The sequence below is a fragment of the Pseudophryne corroboree genome, chromosome 6 (assembly GCF_028390025.1).
Source record: "Pseudophryne corroboree isolate aPseCor3 chromosome 6, aPseCor3.hap2, whole genome shotgun sequence".
Lineage (NCBI taxonomy): Eukaryota > Metazoa > Chordata > Amphibia > Anura > Myobatrachidae > Pseudophryne > Pseudophryne corroboree.
This window is the reverse complement of record NC_086449.1, coordinates 765,110,951-765,131,378: the sequence shown is the minus strand read 5'-3', so window position 1 is coordinate 765,131,378 and position 20,428 is coordinate 765,110,951. Positions and strand designations below refer to the sequence as shown.

General features: G+C 36.6%; 1 protein-coding gene and 3 pseudogenes across 3 annotated transcripts in view; all 4 read left to right on the top strand.

Annotated features, from left to right (window-relative positions):
• Window positions 1-20,428, top strand: part of LOC134933410 (protocadherin gamma-C5-like) — a 688,451-nt gene that overhangs the window by 71,969 nt on the left and 596,054 nt on the right. The window lies entirely within an intron of this gene.
• On the top strand, window positions 3,676-7,814 carry LOC134933913 (protocadherin gamma-B7-like; annotated as a pseudogene).
• Window positions 12,069-19,510, top strand: LOC134933912 (protocadherin gamma-B2-like; annotated as a pseudogene).
• The window catches only part of LOC134933911 (uncharacterized), a 34,830-nt pseudogene continuing 34,177 nt past the window's right edge, over window positions 19,776-20,428 (top strand).

Here is a 20,428-nt window from a genome sequence, read left to right as displayed (position 1 = left end):
CGGAGAAACAGTCAAGATAAAGTTGGCTACATCTGTATCACTATACTCTCTCACTCCTTCCAGCGGGATGCACATTCATCCTTTGTGTATTTTTCCCCAGTCATACCTAAGGCACCAGGGGCAATCTAACTCCCACGTAGGACTTACCTGTGACCGTTGCAACTTCACTTCAGGTTGCACAGTCTCCCGGTTCTCTCATTTACCATTCAATCAATGGTACAACGGACAAAAGCAGAAACTATGAGACATCTATGTCTTCTATGACACAGTATGATGCAATTGTGATTCATATACCCAATGTTTACTGAGTCCGAGAGAAGCTAACATTGGATTATTTATGTTATACCTGATTTATTGACCAACAAAACTCTTTCACAGGTTTTTTTCTGGTTAATTTGAATGTTAAACAATATGTGTCCTTTGCAAGTGTTGAAACTTGTGGAATATTAGAATGAGCAATGTTGCATTTACAAGATTATCCTATCTGCATTTAGCACAGGCACTAATCCAGAAAATGTGAAACTATTTAATATACTGATACCTCTTTATTTTATCTTTCAAAAGTAAGGTACAATGTTGCATATAATATGTTACAGTTCTGAGACTATCTGAAAATTTTGCATACGTGAGATTATGCAAGTGTTATATGTGAAGAGGCGCGAGTGGTAAAGTGGTACCTTTTATAAGATATAGTGATATAGCATATATGGTGATCTGTATTCAAACTACTGAGACTTATATACAGTGGTATACAATTGTATTGGTATTTGTTTGTGCTCTGCTTGTGTTCAGTTATACACACACACACACACACACACACACACACACACACACACACACATATGAATTAACTGAGTTTTGGAAGTCCTGTGAGTGCCGCTGCTCCCCCTCTCCTAATTGCATTTGTGATTTTCAGAGGGCACCCAGGCACTGTGTTCAATTTACATGGAGTGCCGGCCACTTGGTCTGCTATATATATATATATATATATACTCATTTATTTACCTTATATGAATTTATCTTAAGAGTAAGAGATAGCACAGTAAACAATACACTATAAATTTATATTTCCTATTCTCCTATCTCAAATTTTGTGTTCACACCTATTTAGTGCCATTTTACCAAATTGGCAGACTAGGCACTGGTCTATGGGCCCTGTGCCTTTTAGGGGCCCTGTGCCAATGGATCAAAATAATATTGATTTGATCTTGAAAGAAAATTACTATCAAGCTTTCTTAAATTATTTCCAAAAGATAGAAAAAATTAATCAATTAAAAGAAATGAAAACTTTACATTAAAGACTCTATAGAGAAAATACTGTATTAATGTAATTTGCCCATTAACAACTTAAAGTACATAAACCATACACATCAGATGCACTAATTATAAATATCCATGTTTATAAAACCATGAATATATATATATATATATATATATATATATGCATCTATTACAAATACATTTAAAGATACTATCCACCTCACATTAAATCATTGTTCATCTTTATTTGATACACCTGGAACTAATCTATTTTTGTTTTTACTTGCTTATCTGGATTATTAGTACTACAAATCTAATTGTGCAATGCACACATATTTGCCATATATTCCTACACAAATTTATACCTCCATATTTTTATTATAGAATTATAGAATATTATTATGCTAAGTTACATAATTGTCTTTTCTTTACATTGAAATCCATGCTTACTGTATAGTGGAAATGTAAACATTCAAGAACTTAAAGTTCAGTCGGTACAACCTGAGGTTACATGAGTCTTGTTTTTATTTTTACAAAATTACAGTCTGGTTGTGAACTGGAATTTTAATTCTTAGTGTTGTTTGAAAACATAGTATTTGGCTCATTAATGTTTTGTATATTATATGATTTTTTTTATTTGCAATAAGGTTTGTATTATTTTCTTAACTGCTAATTAAGATGAACAGATAGTGCTGGACAATTGTTTAACATATTTTTGACTTTACAAATATTCTCATACATTTTATATTTGCAAAAGAAGCTAACAAATCAATGCTAAGTATTAACGTGGAAAACTATCCAAAGTTTTGCATTTGTAAATCATCATCATTAATTTTATGCTTTATGAGTTTTAATTCTATCAGAATACACCATAAACATCAATAGCAAATCCAAATTATCATCTTCTCATTATATATTTAGGTACTTTTCATTTAGGGTTCTATTTATTTAATTTGAGATAAATGGTTTGAAGCCTAACTTTCCTTATTGTCTAGTCACCTCTATTTCAGCACCCATTTCAGGGCTATTGTATTACTGCCTCTGAGCCAAGATAGCTTCTCTGATAAGCAGGTGTTCCTTTGATTTTAAATCACTTAACTTTTGCCACTAATAGCAGCGATGTTTGTTTATGCTGATCTAGGAACTTGCAATATATCCTGCATTATAGGCTTAATGAATGGCATCTTTAACTTTATTCAGTGATTACTTGTGGCAACTGGCAGATAAGTTTGATAAATAGGCCATAATAATCTTCTCATATCTGGAAGTGATCTGAAGTTGCTAAATGGCTAAACCACTTTCCACTTTTTCAAAATGTTCCAGTATAAATCTGAATGTGTTATTCTTAGCCTATGTAAGCATGTTTCACTTTGTTTTCTTTGAGCAAAATAGATGTTTTAGATTTTGACCATTATAAAGGAAAACTGAAGATGAATTATAAAAAGAATAACATACAGTATGGTACAACAATTAAATGTTTTCAAAAGGGGTCAATGGCTTATATGTATATGTATATGCATGTGGTCTGACAAATAAGTTTGTGAACGCATGATGGTAAAAATGCTACATACATCATTGCTGAATATTACTGAAGTCACCTTCAAAGTACTCCCCTTCAAAATAATTTTGGAACCGGTTTTGTGGAATGGCCTTCAGAGCTGCCGTCATAGTACTTCTGATGTCATCATTGTCATCAATATGCCTTCCTTCCAATATTTCCTTTATCTTTGGGAACAGAAAAAGGCCATTGGTGGCTAGATCTTGTGAATAGAGAGGGTGTTCCAACACTATTATTTGCTTACTAGCTAAAAACTCCCTCACAGACCATGTGAGCATGTGCTATATCACATGAGTTACCATGTCACTCCACCAGTCAGACGTGTGGGTGACATAGACTGCCCCATTAGGCAATTTTTTTTAAAATTATTATTAGGCAGATGATGTTAAACTACAGCAGGGTACAAAATTAATTCCCTAATGAATGCTGTGGTTGAGGTATCTATTTAATATGACCTCAATCTAATCTATAGATAACAAAGGTAACCCCCTCAGGGACAAGCTCTCTATTTTACGTGTTTTCCTTGCACCTGGATATATTTGCGGACCTATTGATAGACCCAACTGTTGTAATATTTCTTGGTTAACTGTATCTGGTTATATTTTCGCTATAGATTCATGGTTATTTGTTACAGTATAGCTTATATATGTCCCAGTCGCAACTAGTTATATATTTTTAATAGCGATAAATAAAAGTTAATTTTTAATAACAAACAATACATAAAGAGTGCCCCAGAAAGGCAATTATAGTCCCTTTCCCCTTTTTACGTCTCTGTAAAAAACCTTTTATATATCGAACATTGCACCAGTACCTTGTCCCAGGGACAACTCCATTGCACATGCGCAAATTACTCAGAAATGGCCGCGGTGATTTCTGTTTGCAGTGCAGGGCCACCGCCACAGGACTTCGGAGGGGTAAGTATAATATATGGGTGCAGGGAGTGCGATGTGGGACCCCTGGACCCAGGGGCCCATGTGCACCGCATACCTTGCACCCATTATATAAACACCAATGAATTTGACAAAATTTAGCAGTTTTTTTTAGTTATACTTGTTGCTGGCTGTCCTGATCTCTCATTGCCAGTAACACTTCACTTTTTCCACCTGTGGCAAGCATGGATAACCTGGACCATTGGCAGAGCCGTTTCTTGTGGCGGGCGAGGCGTGCCATTGCATGGAATGCCCGCCGTGGCTCATTGATGGCTTCTTGTGCTCCGCCTCCTCCCCAACATTACTACTCCACTTGGGGGGAGGAGTTTCACGTAATCACACATTTGCGTTGTGACATCATGACGCAAATGCATCATTAAGCAAAACTCCACCCCTGAGTGGAGTACTAATGACGGGGAGGAGGGGGAGCCAGGATGCTAAGACAGAGCAATGGGCAGGTGGGAGGAGAAGCTGGATGGAGATGCTGGCAGGTGGCCGGGCTGGTACTGTAAACACACCAAAGAGCACTGCACAGCGCTGGCAGCTAGCATTACACAGCCCTGTCAGCTGACATTACACTGTCCCAGAGCATGAAACCCCTGACAACCAGCATGGATCCCAGAGCATGAAACCCCTGGCAACCAGCATGACACCCAGCGCATGAAACCCTTGGCAATGAGCAGGTAATTTAAAAGTAATTAGAAGCTTTACTGTAGGGTATAATGTATCAAGAGCATTGCAGTGTGTGCAATAATATGGTGCAGGGGGCATTACTGTGTGGGGCTTAGTATGGTGGAATTTTTTTTTCCTGTAGTGGCCGTGACTTGTTGGTGCAGTGTCAAAAACTGGGGTGTAAGGTAAGGTAGTCTTTTTGGGTGACCATGCCAATTTTAGTGAGACCACGCCCATCTTGGTGAGGCCACACCCCCTTCCCCCCTTTGTATTTTTATATCTATGGGGGCCCCATTTTTTAATGTCAATGGTGGGGGCACATTTTGAAATCTTGCACTGGGAGCCAGCTTCAATATACAATACCAGAAGAGCTGTAGCAAGGATCTGCAAAAGACCTGGAATTGAGTGCTAAGGAATTATCATTTCGAAAATTTCAGATTGTTTCTCGTGGCAAAAAGCATTATTTTAGTGTTAATTTGGGCAATGGGGATTTTACTAATGCAGAAAGGATAGATAGAGAAATGCTATGCAGTTTAAAACATATTTGCATCCTGAGCTTGGAGGCTGTGATTGAAAATCCTTTGAATTTATATACAGTTAAAGTTGAAATTGAAGACATCAATGATAATCCTCCTGTTTTTTCTAGTGATGCCTTTAAAATAATAATAAGTGAGTCTTCCATGCCTGGGGCCTGATTTGCACTTAGGCACGCTCAAGATCCAGATCTTGGTATCAATTCTATACAAGGCTATAAACTCAGTGTAAATGACTATTTTAAACTTGGACAGAAAAGTGGCACAGATGGAATTAAATATCCAGAACTTATATTAGAGAAAACACTTGACAGAGAAAAGCTGAGCTCTCTTGAACGAATTTTAACTGGTTTTGATGGGGGAAAGCCATATAAAACTGGTTCTGCCCTAATAAAAATCGTGGTTCATGATGCAAATGATAACTATCCAATATTAAGCAAAGACATATATTATGTGAGTTTAAATGAAAATGTTCCAAAAGGATTTATGGTTCTTAATGTAAGTGCTACCGATGAAGATGAAGGTTCAAATGCTCACATAACATATTCTTTCAGTAACATTCCTGAAAATGCCCATAAGGTCTTTACTATAGATCCATTACAGGGAACTATTGAAACAATGAAACAATGGGACAGCTGGACTATGAGGATATAGATGCCTACCAGATGACAGTAGAAGCTAAAGATGGTGGTGGTCTGTTTGCTCATTGTAAGGTAGCAATAGATATTATTGATATTAATGACAATGCCCCAGAAATTTCAGAGGACTCCTCTTCTGGCACAGTTATAGCACTAATAAACATTCAAGCAGGGCCGAAACTAGGATTTTCGTCACCCGAGGCAAGGCGGTAATTTGCTGCCGCCCCCCCACCAAAAAAAAAAAAAAAAAAGACAACAATAACATGCAATCAAACACTGTCAGACTAAAATAAACATATTTTCGAAAAATAAGGGATACTATTGGACAATATTCCCCTATGTGCCCCAAACGCCCTAAGCGTCACATACCCCCCCAGCAGCATGTTCCACTACATGCCCCCCTGTGTCCCCCCATACATTGCACTATATCACTGCACTACATTCCCATATCCACTGCACTGCATCAATATACTACATCCCCTACACGCTGAACCACATCACTACACTTACAGCGTGTCCTCTGAGTGGTGTGTAGTCGGCAGCTTGTTATCTGTTGGTGCTGGGCAGGCAGCCGGGATCATAGCCTGCTTAATAACACAGCACCAACAGCTCGCTTCTATAGCTTGCACAGTTCACCGCATGCTAGTTGCAGCACTGCATGGCAAAGAAGAGAGTTTAAGACACTAGCCGGCATAGGAGAGATCCCAAGTACTGGAGCTCACCCACACAGCATCAGAGCCAGCTGTGGACAGACAGGTGTGTCAGAGACACTGCCCCGGGAGACGTCTGCTGTCTCACTGGAGCAGCAGAGCCCTGCTGTTAAAAAACAAAAACCCTGTTCCTCTGTAACTCCTCGGCGCCGCCTCAAATCCTGCACCTGGGGCGCATGCCCCCTTAGCCCCACCCTAGTTACGGCCCTGATTCAAGATATAGATTTTGGGGAGAATAGTGAAGTAATTGGAGAAATCTCTGATGATTTGCCATTCCAGTTATTATCGTCATCTAGTAATTACTATAAACTTGTGACTTTATCTAAATTGGACAGAGAAACAAAGTCTGATTATAACATCACAATTACGGCAACAGATAAAGGAATTCGCCAACTGTCCACAATTAAAACCATACGACTAACTGTGTCAGATGTGAACGACAATCCACCTGTTTTTAAGAGAACAAGTTATACTGTCTATACTACAGAGAACAATCAAGTGGGATCTTCTTTACATAGTGTCCATGCCTTAGATTTGGATAACAAAGAGAATGGTTGTATAGTGTACTCTATTATAAGTGCAAATACTGAAGACCTTTTACCATCTTCATATGTTTCCATAAACTCAATGACTGGAGTTATTTATGCTCAGAGATCATTTGACTATGAACAACTGCGGGAATTCAGTTCCAGGTGATCGCTAAAGACGGTGGATCTCCTCTAAGCAGTAATGTCACAGTGAGGATATGTATCATTGATAAAAATTATAATGCTCCTAAGATTTTTTACCCATCACCAGACAATGAGGGATCATCATTATATGAATTTATCCCTCACTCTGCTGAGAAAGGTTACTTAGTGACCAAAGTGATTGCTGTGGATGCTGACTCTGGACACAATGCCTGGCTCTCCTATCATTTAGTCCCCGAACTGTCTATAGTTACCATTGGCCAACATTCTAGAGAAATAAGGATTGCAGGAGACTTTCAATATACTGAAGCGCTGAGACCAAGAATTGTAATTATGGTAAAAGACAATGGGTCCCCTTCACTATCCTCTACAGTCTCTTTGAATCTAGTTGTAGTAGAAAACTTTCTGCAAGTTATACCAGAGATAAATCTCAAATCTAGTAGCTCAGATTCTTCATTTAATGTGACATTCTACCTTGTTATAGCTATTGCCCTGCTTTCTATTTTGTTTATTGTGACTGTATTGGTTACAATAATTTATAAATGCCACAAATCGAATAATCCAACATCTTTCGAGGCTCTGAGCAGAAATGTGTATCCTCAGTTCACCTTGGGATGTCCTTCTGAGATCAGTAATGGGAGCTTACCTTATCCATTCTCCTATGATGTGTGTGTGACCCTCGGCTCAAAGCAGAATGAAATTGCCTATCTGAAGCCAGTGCAGAGTATCCCTACGGACAGCCTCATTGACACAGATGATGTTGCTGTCAGAGAGGAAGTGATCAATGAAAATTTGCCATCCAGTAGTGTTACACAGGTAAAGTAAATTCATTAAATTGTAGCCATGATTAGTGTTAGTTTCCCTTCTTATTTTAAATATACCTGAAACTTATCATGAAAGCTTATTAAATAATCTCAATACATGAAAACATTATGGATGATTTTGAATAAGTTGTAGTTCACAGTAACAGTGTTGGAATTTGACAGTTATTTTTTAATTTGAAATGTTAACAAAATAATTTTGTACAGCATATCAATAGAGTAGGCAACTTTGCATTATAATACCAAGAAGCTGATGTATCATGGTTGGCACATCTCGGCAATAAGAAATTAATTGTTGGTGGTATGTGTCAATATTTTCATGCAGGGACATGGACTCTGAAAGAGCTCATCCCTGTGTGTCTCAATGGTACTGTAATTTGGACATTAGAACATTATATTGATATTTACATGTGATGTTACTGTTTGTAATATGTAGGCCCTACTGTGGATAATAGTCCCTTTGTTTATATAGCAGCTTTGGGATGCAGAACTAGAGGTGTACTGATTGTTGTGTAATATCTAGCTGCCAAGTGTAAAATGTGTGCAGCTGTATCTCTTTGTTTGTAATGCTGGGACACTCTGCACAGGAAATCTCAGACTGTCAGCACCCCCCACCCACCCATTTTCTTCCACACACAGGAAGCCATGAACAGCTGAATTGACTCTGACATCACAACTGACTACAAGGGGTTAATGTGACTCATTCTATGGCCCAGGGAATCCAAAACTCCTTATCAACATAATTAAGTGTGCATTGTTCTAGAGGGGTCTTGCTAGACAGCCAGGGACCAAAATCCTCAGGAGAAAGTAAGGCAAACAGACTCAGTAACTGTTCTCTAGCCAACCCCTTCATTCCAATCACCCAATACTAGGACTCAGGAGTGTCACCTCATCAGGGGAAAATCAGAGGTTTTAAATGGCAAACCAAAGGCTTTTCAAGGTAGTTAAGTGTACGTGTAGTTCCTGGCCAGAGAGGCAAAATGTGTGGTAGAGCTTGCCCAGGAGTCATAAATCCTACCAGCCTGCCGCAGACCTTGCTATAAGGAGAAGGCCTAGTGAAAGATATGTAGCCAAGGTGTATGCTCCCTCAGGAGCTGTCCCAGGCACAGGGTTAGTGTGCAGGCTGGAGCTAGGGAACTTTCCTGGAATGCCCTACTATTTGTGAGTAGAGGGCACATTCAGGCCATGCAACTGGGACCAGCAAATTGCTTAGCAGTATCTACTCCCAGCAGCCAACCTCTCACCAGATTCTCACAGCCGTGCAGCAGACCATGCTCATGTGCCCTCAGAGGTGAATGTTGTTATTATACATAGTGTGGTGATGGTTTACATGTATAATTAGTGTATATGTAATAAAGGTGCCTTTGTACCTTGCTAATGCATGTGTGATCTGTAGGGACTCATAAAGGAACCAGATGGTGTGAGTGCTGTAACCGCTGCCTTTCTCAAGGCGGTAATGAGCAATAAGCACACATAAACCTGGTATCCTCATAATCGCCTGCACGATCACTTTACTCTTGGGTTTGGTCCTGGCAGAGCTACTAACCATTTGTGACCATTGGAGAAAAACCTGCAAAATTGTAGACTGTAGGCTTCAATGACTAATGCCATCAAATGTTGACAAAAGGTTGACCCAGAGTATATAGCTCTGATGCCTTTACAGGATTACTTTGAGTCCTTTTGGAAAAGAAGTGTTATAGCCGTAAAATTACTGTATTATTAATTATGTATTGCTTTGTAGAAAACAATCAGTAGCTCTCAAAGGGCATTTTTTTATTTGCAGTTGTTTTCAGCATGTTATTACAATAAATGCATTTATTCTCTCCTCTGTTGTTCAAATGTTAACAAACTATTTATGACCCTTCACTGAATATAACCGGCCCCATTTTCTCCAATTTCAAATGTTAACAAACTATTTATGACCCTTCACTGAATATAACCGGCCCCATGTTCTCCAGTTTCTGATGATTGACCTGATATTGCAGCATGTTTGGTACCTAATGAAATTGAAGCCCAGTAGTTACCAGTTCTAAGTGAAGCAGATCATTATTGGATGTGCAGTTGGAAATGACTGCTATAGGCCTTTGTCTGCAGCTTTCTCTGAATACTCTGAATGGCCTTGTAGTAAGCTAGAAGTAAGTGAAACATTTAGCTGCATAAGCAATTAGGGGTATATTTTTGCTAATAGTCGATTTGGATCAATTTTGATAAATTTTTGGTTGATGTTTGGTCAGTTTTTGATCGATTTTGTGTTTCAGGGTCTTAATCATACTTTTACTAACATGATTTTTTACATCCTTTAAAAAAAATCAAAGATCATGTTAGTAAATGTATGACTTAGACCCTGATAAAAATTGACCAAACAGCGACCAAAAATCTAAATTGACCCAAATTGACTTTTATTAAATATACCCAGTAATGATGGGATATAACCCAATTTGTCTCTCATTATGTTTAATTAAATTAAATAGTGATCCTACTGCTTACAGTACCATTCAGTGTATTTGTCTGATGTAAATAATTAATTGACACAGCAATTCAAGGTCTCCCATGCTTATTTACCTACATAAGGAACAGAGAGACTCATTGTTCTTTTTGCATTGAATCTGATGATATATACTGTAATATATACAGTACTGGTTAGTTTGTATTGCTGTGATTGTGCTGTTAATTATAATATTTCGTTCTACTATTGTGCACTTAACTTATGTTTATTCTTTTTGGGTATGTAGTGATATTTTGTTTTATTTTATGGAAATTCCTTTACAATATCAAACAATATACATTTTTAAAACTGTATTTTTTCTATCACAGTATCTGGTTACTATACAAAGCTGTACCTTAAAAAGAAATAGTAACAGGTGACATATGACTAGACATTAAAGTGATATAGTTTTTACTACATGAATATTGCCCTTTATTTAAGCCAGCCACTTTTACAGTAGCCAGTATTATAAAGGTCCACTAGGATCCCTGTGAAATCCTGTTATCCCAGTGCAGATATTCCATGTGGCTTTAGCTCCTGAGTTAAGTGCCTAGAACTATTCAATTACTACCTGTGGTAAGCCTACATAGCCCTGAAGGCTGAGAGGAAAAACCTTTAAGTGCACCTTTAGGGCTAGTAGCAGGCTTACCAGAGACAGTTATTGAATACCTCCAGCATTTAACCTGTGTCTAAAGATATTTGCAGACTAACTGTGAGTTTCCTGCAGGCAGTAATTGAATAGCTCCAGGGACTTAGCCTGGGACCTAGAGCCACATGATAAACCCTTGGCTAATGAAATCTGTACCATAAAGGAGAATAAGAGAGGTGACTGTAGTACAGACTAGTTAACTGGTAGTCACATTTTCCACAGGCTGGCCATATCCCCACTGTACTTGGCACTGCACTACAATGGTGCTTAATTTGCTAAATTCCTGCTTTCCCTATTGGGCAATTAATGCTTCAGTCCAACAACGTATGAAGCTACAAATATTTATCAGTCCTAATTGGAATTTGAATACCCTAAAAGAGGGAAGAATGTTCTCCTGTGACATCATCATGCTGCCAGCTTTAAGCACATTGGTTCTGGAAGAGATTAGTGTCACAGTGTTACATTGCATCTTTACTGCTACTCAAGGTTTACTGTTATTGTTAGATTATGAAATACTAGGTGATACATTATATCATTTAAATTATTTACTCATAGTGGCGCAGATGTATTAACCTGGATAAGACATAAGGAACTGATAAACCAGTGATAAATGCAAGGCGATGAATGCACCAGCCAATCAGCTCCAATATGTAAATTAACAGTTAAGAGCTGATTGGCTGGTGCATTTATCACCTTGCATTTATCACTGGTTTATTAGTTCATTATGCCTTATCGAGGTTAATACATCTGCCCCAATGTGCTTAAAAAAAATATAATACATTGACAATGTATGTGCACAAACATACTAAAATATATATTGCTGTTTGGCAGCTTGTTTTGTATAATAAGTATGTGTCATTTCAAAAGGTATTTAGAATTTAAAGAAATATATGTTCTAGTTTAAACAATATTATTTTTTAAAGATAAAAGATAAAACTTGCTAGATGTTAAATCAAAATAAAATTATTTTCATGCAGTTCCCCAAATTGACCTCATGGTGCCACTGTTGCTCCATGACACAGAGAAGCTACATTTATAGCCAATGAAGCATACAATGATAATAGGCAGTCACTGCAGTTCTTACTCAGAGAAGAAATCAACATTTTTTTTCCACTCAGCAATCTGGATTGTTTTAATGCTAAATTGTGGAGTTTAAATATTACTTCTCTTTTTGCTTTGAGTGATAAAGGAAAGAAGATTGGGACAATGACTGGTACAATGGCATGGCAAGTAATATTGTTATTTTCTTACTATTATTCAGAAACTGCTACCAGTCAGCTTCACTACTCTGTTTTAGAAGAAATTAAACAAAACTCTGTATTAGGGAATATAGGAATGGATTTGGGATTGAATAGCAAAGATTTGGAAATGAGAAAACTAAGGATTGTATCTCATAATAAAAAGCACAGTTATTTGAATGTAAGTTTAGATGGCAATTTATATGTCATTAACATAATAGACAGAGAAGAAATATGTGGATCAGAGCAGAGCTGCTTCCTGGATCTGGAGATTTTGGCTGAAAATCCTGTGAATGTTTTCCCTGTTGCTGTAGAAATTCTGGATATCAATGACAATTTTCCACATTTTTCTAAGGATAATTTTGAGATAGGAATAAGTGAGTCTGCTTCTCCTGGAGCACATTTTGTGCTAGGGAATGCAATTGATTCTGATCTTGGAACCAATTCTTTACAGAGTTATAAACTTACTCCCAATCCCCATTTCACATTGGGAGAGAAAATTGATAGTGATGGTACAAAACATCCAGAACTGATTCTGGAACAACCTTTAGATCGTGAAAAACAACAGATATACACATTTGTTTTAACAGCTTCTGATGGTGGCAATCCTGTGAAAACTGGTACTGCTATTATCAAAATTGAAGTACAAGATGTAAATGATAATTATCCAGTATTTAACCAAGATACTTATAGAGTCACTGTAAGTGAAGATGCGCCAAGTGATTTTCTAATTCTTCATCTTAATGCCAGTGATAAAGACGAAGGTTCCAATGCAGAAATCTCTTATTCGTTTGGTCACATTCCTGAATATGCTCATCAGGTCTTTTCCTTGGATTCTCAAACTGGAGTCATTAAAACAATAGGAGAATTGGATTATGAAACAACACAAAGCTACAAAATGAGTGTGACTGCTAAGGATGGCGGCGGCTTAGTGGCAAAATGCACTATAATGATACAGATCGTGGATGTCAATGACAACATGCCTGAGATAATGCTTGCATCGCTATCTACACCAATTCCTGAAGATTCATTGCCTGGGACACTGGTTGCATTAATTAATGTTAAGGATTCAGACTCTGGGATAAATGGTGAGGTCACTTGCCAAATAGTAGAAACATTCCCATTTAATTTAATGGAATCACCTAATAATTATTACAAACTTGTAACCACAAGTCTATTAGACAGAGAAAAACACTCTGCCTATAACATAACTATTATAGCTGAAGATAAAGGAATGCCTTCAATGGTAACTAAGAAAACTGTTTATATACCTATTTTGGATGTGAATGATAACCCCCCGGTCTTTGATAAACCAATGTATATTTCCTATGTTCCAGAGCATAGCCCAGCAGGAACTTCAGTACATAGTGTCCATGCATCAGTTCCAGATGATAATGAGAATGCTTGGGTAATTTACTCTATTATTAACACAAAGATTGACAACATCCCAGTGTCATCATATATTTCTGTAAACTCAATGACTGGTGTTTTTTATGCTCAGAGATCATTTGACTATGAAGAATTAAGGGAATTTGAGTTCCAGGTGATGGCTAAAGACAGCGGATCTCCTCCTCTAAGCAGTAATGTCACAGTGAGGATATGTATCATTGATAAGAATGATAATGCTCCTAAGATTCTCTATCCATTACCAGACACTGAGGGATCATCCTTATTTGAGTTTATTCTTCACTCTGCTGAGAAAGGTTATCTAGTGACTAAAGTGATTGCAGTGGATGCTGATTCTGGGCACAATGGTTGGCTCTCTTATCACTTACAACAAGTTTCTGATCCATTTTTATTTATCATTGGCCAACATAATGGTGAAATCAGGCTAGGACGAGACCTTCCAGACACAGACTCTACAAGGCAAAAGATTGTAGTTCTGGTGAAGGATAATGGAGTACCCTCTCTGTCAGCTACAGTCACTTTGAACTTGGTTTTTGCTGAAAACTTCCAGCAAGTTGCAACCAAATATTTTAGACACTTCATCTAATGTAACTTTCTATCTGGTAATAGCAATAGCTCTGATTTCTCTTTTATTCATTGGAACAGTTTTGGTTACAGTTATTTTTAAATTCAGAAAAACTAGTAACTTAAAGAACGTTGGAACTCATAGTAGAAATGTCTACCCCCAGTTCACACTAGGATGTCCTTCTGAGATCAGTGATGGGAGTTTACCATTTCCATTCTCCTATGATGTGTGTGTAACCCTCGACTCAAAGCAGAGTGAAATTGCCTATCTCAAACCGGTCCAGAATGTTCCCACAGACAACCTGATTTGTACTGATGATTCAGCTGCTGGAGACAATTCTATAAAAGATAACTTGCTCAAGTACAATATTACACAGGTAAGATTAATATCATAGTTAATGGAATTAAATACTGAATTACAGAATTCTGCAGCAATTTATATAGGTACAAAATACTTTTCTTATGCTATTGATAGTGATTATTTAAACAGCAGTGAAATAAGCTTAAATTATTATTAAACCAACATGTTATTGCACTTTAATATAGATTAACTTTAAAAAGTAAGATAAAGTATTTTATCTTAATTGAATATATAACGAACGCAGAATTTAGAAATCTTTAAATATCTGCTTAGAAGGGTGGTTCTCTACTACCGGTCACTGGACTGGAGTAATAAAGAAGCCACACTCAGAGTAAAGCTAGGTACACACTAAACTAGATGTTGGACCGACATTTCAGGCACATCATCTAGTGTGTACATGCTATGTCGCTGCTGCTGATGCATGCTCCCATGCATCGTCAGTGACATCCTCCATTGGACCTACATGCAGGGGCAATGGAAGACATTATTAGCAAGGACCATACTGACAAATGCAGCATGGTCACCACCGTTGCTCCATCGCTGTTGGCATCGGCAAGTGTGTATGCATTTGCCGATGCTGGCTTCCCCGCTGGATCCCATCACTGCCAATGTCACTGGGTACACACATCATCTAGTGTGTACCCAACTGAAGAGTAAACTGCATGCAATCTAATGAATTTACAGACAGATTAATTTGTGATTAGTTGTTACATGGTTCAATTGCTTTGAAAGTTAATGTTGCTCCTTAAATTAAATATCTGAATTTAGGAATTATATAGGTTGTGCTACTAATATTTAATCCTATTGGCTGTTAGGCTGCTTTCTTCCAACATATCAGCATTTGTAATTAATTAGTGCATATTGATGTGTTAGGTAGTGGGTACACATTTCCAGGTTTGCCTGACATTGTACCATCTTTTCTCAGAAATATTTGGATGAACATAAAACCAAATCAGCAAATGAGATCAGTTTTCTTGAGATAAAACATGATCTTGGGTGAGCCTTACAATATCTTATCAAGAGGTTGTGAATCTTACGATGTGTGAGATGATTGTATAAGCAAACCTCAAACTGTTCATCATATTATTAAAGGGGGTACACACAGAGATATCCATTCTTAAAATCTAAGCAATATGACTAGATTGCTTAGATTTTAAGCATGGATCTCTGGTGTGTATGCCCCACAGCGATAGCAATGCGCGGCCCTGCGCGTGGCTATCGCAGGTGCTAGATTGGCCGGCATGCAGGCACAATCTAGCACATCGCTCATTTCACCCGCTGGGTGAAATGAGCGCCCCCCATCCCCACCTCGCTTAGCACACATTGTGCTGTGCTGAGCACGTGGGGAGATGTGTGCAGAGCGGTCTGTGACAGATCGCTCAGCACACATCTCTGTAAAGTGTGTACTGGCCTTTAGACATTAGTTATACGCAATATAAACTGACCACAAATGTACTCAATATGAATGTTTTGCAAATTGACTTTCTAAGTACTAGAAGTTTAGGAAATAGATACCTTTATATAGATTAGCATCTATGAAGCTAAGTACTATATGCCAGATGATATTGTGAGCATTGAAATACTAATATATTAGTAATGAAGAAATAATGGTTGCTATGAGAATTAGATCAGCCGTTGATTTGTGGAAAAAGTAACCAAGCTCTAATCTGTGAGTTACACTTGCAGCTTCTGTACTAATTAGTGAGTAATAGATAAAGCTTCCTTAGCTTATATACTTTATTACCATGGGTCAATGACACTGATTGATTGAAATATCATATTACTCTTTTGAACCTATAGCAGCCTTAAGAGCATATTCAGTTATCTCTAGGGCTTATCTACGGCATGCTGCAGAGCCCAGAGCTATTCAATTACAGCCTAAGGTAAACCTACAGACTGCAGTAACATAAACATATAAACACAAAGAAAACCAACTGCGCTTAAATAAAATGATGTCAATTTTATATTGCTTATAAAAAAACCAGTGATGAAAATATTCAATAAAAATAAAATGAATACATGGCAAAAGTAAAAACCATATGTACTGAATAAAAATAGAGCCTAATTTAGCCACTCTCTGAACCACAATTAGTCTCTCTCAGGGCAGTCTGTATGCAAATGCCGGCATAAGCAATTAGTGCTGGTGAATGTGCAGATCCTGCAGAATATATGCGTTTCGCTGTCTCTTGGCAGCTTCATTATGTGATAAAGCTGCCAAGAGACTGCGAAACGCATTAGTGAGCCACATCTCTGACCAGGGCATTGCTGAGGTTTTCACAGGACGACACACAAAGCCTTTGCACATTTGGAGTTTCCAGTCCCCTTGCTGTGGAGATTAATATGGGGAGAACCACCATTGGTTTTGTGTTGGATAAAGAGGACACTCTGGACCCTCGCTAGGTGGAATACCCAGCTGAAACACCACAAGGGACTTGGTAATTATCCATCTTCGATTTGGATGCTACAAAACATATGCATATGTGTATTCTGCAGGATCTTCACATTCACCAGCACTAATTGCTTATGCCGGCATTTGCATACAGACTGCCCTGAGAGAGACTAATTGTGGTTCAGAGAGTGGCTAAATTAGGCTCTGTTTTATTCAGTACATATGGTTTTACTTTTGCCATGTATTCATTTTGTTATTTTTATTGAATATTTTCATCATGGTTTTTTTCATAACCAATATAAAATTGACATCATTTTATTTAAGCGCAGTTGGTTTTCTTTGTGTTTATATGTTCATGTTTCTTTGGGTGATCAACTATCACCTTTTCCAGCAGCAGCTTAGAGAACCAGCCCGGTCACAGCGCCTGTTTGTTCGCCTATATAATGTGAAATGACTTAGTTTTTTGCTACAGACTGCAATTACTTTAGGTTTCTGTTGTAAGCAGGACTTTTTGCCCTTATAGTGGTCACTACGAGTGTGTTATCCCATAGTGTCAGGCAATTTACCTGGAACCTATAAATTAATCTGCTTTAGCTGTGGGTTTACTGCAGGAGGAAATGGGCATGAAATTGAGGTTCAGGCTATCCTCCCATGGTAAGCCTCACAGCTGATTGAATTTGCCCCTTAAAGTATAACAAATCATTTATAGACTCCATCCTTTTACTTAGGGAATAAATGAAAACACCTATATAGGAATTAACATAAATATTATTAAGTGTCTTTTTGGTACACAGTTGTGATGATATCAATAAATATTTGTAAACTACTTTGCATCCATTTTTTACATGTTAATTCACTGATATAAAAAAAGTATTAATTTTTTAAAATCATATATTTAATAAAAGTTATATCTTAAATGTGAGTGCAACCACGCTAAAGTAATTTTATTTTTTCTATTTCTCCATAATATTTTTCATATGACTTACCAGCGGCAGCATTCCCTGGTGTGATAACATTCATATTCAAATAATAAAACACTTTTAAAGGGGATTTTAACTAAATGTATACCAAATATTAACTAAAAAGAAACATTTATTTGTGAGATGACAAAATACATAGTTTATATATTAACTCAATAGAAAAATAGTTTTTAACATTTAACACTTGTAGATGAAAACATTATGCCAACATATACAGTACAGATCTGGCTTAGCACATGATTTGTACAAGCACATTTATTAAGATTACATTTTATATATATTTTGAATAATATAGCATAACTGCAGTCCTTTGATTTTGATTTAACCTCATATGTCATAAAGATGAGGAAATGTTATAGAGCACTTTGGAGTTCAATAGAAATGAATTGATAATAAGAAAATTGATATCATTTTTTATATTAACAGAAATTATTTCAATGTCTTTATGGGGAATATAAATGTATATGAAAGTGATAGGATAAATAGATGTGTGGGCCAGAGCCAATGGTAACTGAAGATGACACATTTTGTCCTGAACAAGGGCTTTTTGTCCTTGAGTCATGTACCTAGTAGAAGTATAAAAGTAGAGCAGCAATGTCTCACATAATTCAAAGTACACTAGAAAGTGTGGTGTTCCATATTTTCTTGTCTGTAAACTTTCTTTTTAAGGATTAAAGAGGTGTTTTACTGCAACTAATGCATATACCTTTTAATCTTTAAACAGATATCACCCCGCCTATACTAAATTTGATAAACTGTACATTTATAAAGACAATCCCAAAAAATTAACATGTAATGTTCCAAAACAACTAACTGTGATCAGTACAGAAAATATTACAACATGTATGTTTTTTATAGTATATAATTTGAGAATCATTGTAAATACTGTATAAGTACACTTAACACTTTTTAGTATAACTATAATCTACAACTTGAGACAAATGTTTAACATTAGAAATATAGAATGTACAGTTTTTAACATAGTCAGTGAATAATAAAGTATTATTAGTATCATTTGTACAATTCAAACTCACCTTGTTAATGTTAATACAGTATATGATCACAGCATGTTCCATTTTAGTGATCATTTAGGAGGTATACATGATTTATTTTTTATGCTTTTGCAAGGTACTGTAATTATTTTATCCACGCTTGCCTTTGTACTGTTCACTGTGTACTGTAATTTTATCCACATTTGCCAGTGTACTGTTCACTGAAAACACAAACCAGACAGATATCTGAAATAATCCAATTTCATTATATTTTTTTAAAGGAATTCATTTGCAAATAATCAAAAGTAGTACATATACTTTCATTTATATGTGAACTATGTATATATAATATGGTTGTTAAAAAAAGTTATTGAAAATGTACATTACAACTTTGATTTGATAAATGTTTTTGCAGCAACCAGTTTGGACATATTACATTGCATTTTAATTATTATGGATTGCTTGAAATCAATGCAAATTTCTTGGATATTTTAGAGTAATTATATTATAATAGCAATAGATTTTTCAAATGTATGTATAAATGCATTATACATTTTTATTTTGAATAAAATAAGTGAATATCACAATTTTGTTGCATTTCTTCAGTTCTGACACCTGGTATCACTGTTGGCTAAGAAGGTGAGCAAACTGATTGTAAAATACAGTATAAGCTTTTTATTCCTTATAATACTCAGACACTGCAGATATTAGGAGGCAAGTACAGCTTTAACATTCCTATTTCATTGTGGGTGGTTTATCATACTGAGGTTGATTAATTGTGGATAGTTTTTCATACTGAGGTTGTTGACTGGATGATTTTAATTCTGAGGTTGTTGATTTACAGCAAATCTTATTTTTATTTGGATTTTCAAAGACTCACAATATCAATATACATAGGATATGGCATGGCAAGTAATATTAATCTGCTTTACTCTATTTTGTGTCACTTATTCTAATGTGCTTCAATATGCGATTCTCGAAGAAAGTAAGATGAATTCTATAGTAGGAAATGTTGCAAAGGATTTAGGATTAAATAGCAATGAATTGGAAATCAGAATATTACGCATTGTTTCTCGCAACAATAGAAATTATTTCAAACTCCATATTGAAAATGGTAATTTATATGTCACTGACAGGATAGACAGGGAAGAACTATGTGAATCAGAGCAAAGCTGCTTTCTGGATCTTGAGATTCTGGCTGAAAATCCAATGAATGTTTATTCTGTTAAAATTGAAATCCAAGATATAACATAGTAACATAGTAACATAGTATCTGAGGTTGAAAAAAGACAATTGTCCATCGAGTTCAACCTATTTGTGGTGTCCTATGCATGATGATTTGACTAAAATTTCTGACTGATGCTGCTGTCAGCCATTGCATTTTATCCCTATTTATAGTAACTATAATGCATGACTATGCACCATACCCCTGGATATCCTTTTCCAATAGGAATTTATCTAACCCATTCTTAAAGGTGTTGACAGATTCCGCCATTACAACTCCCTCGGGCAGGGAATTCCAAACACGTATTGTCCTTACCGTGAAAAAGCCT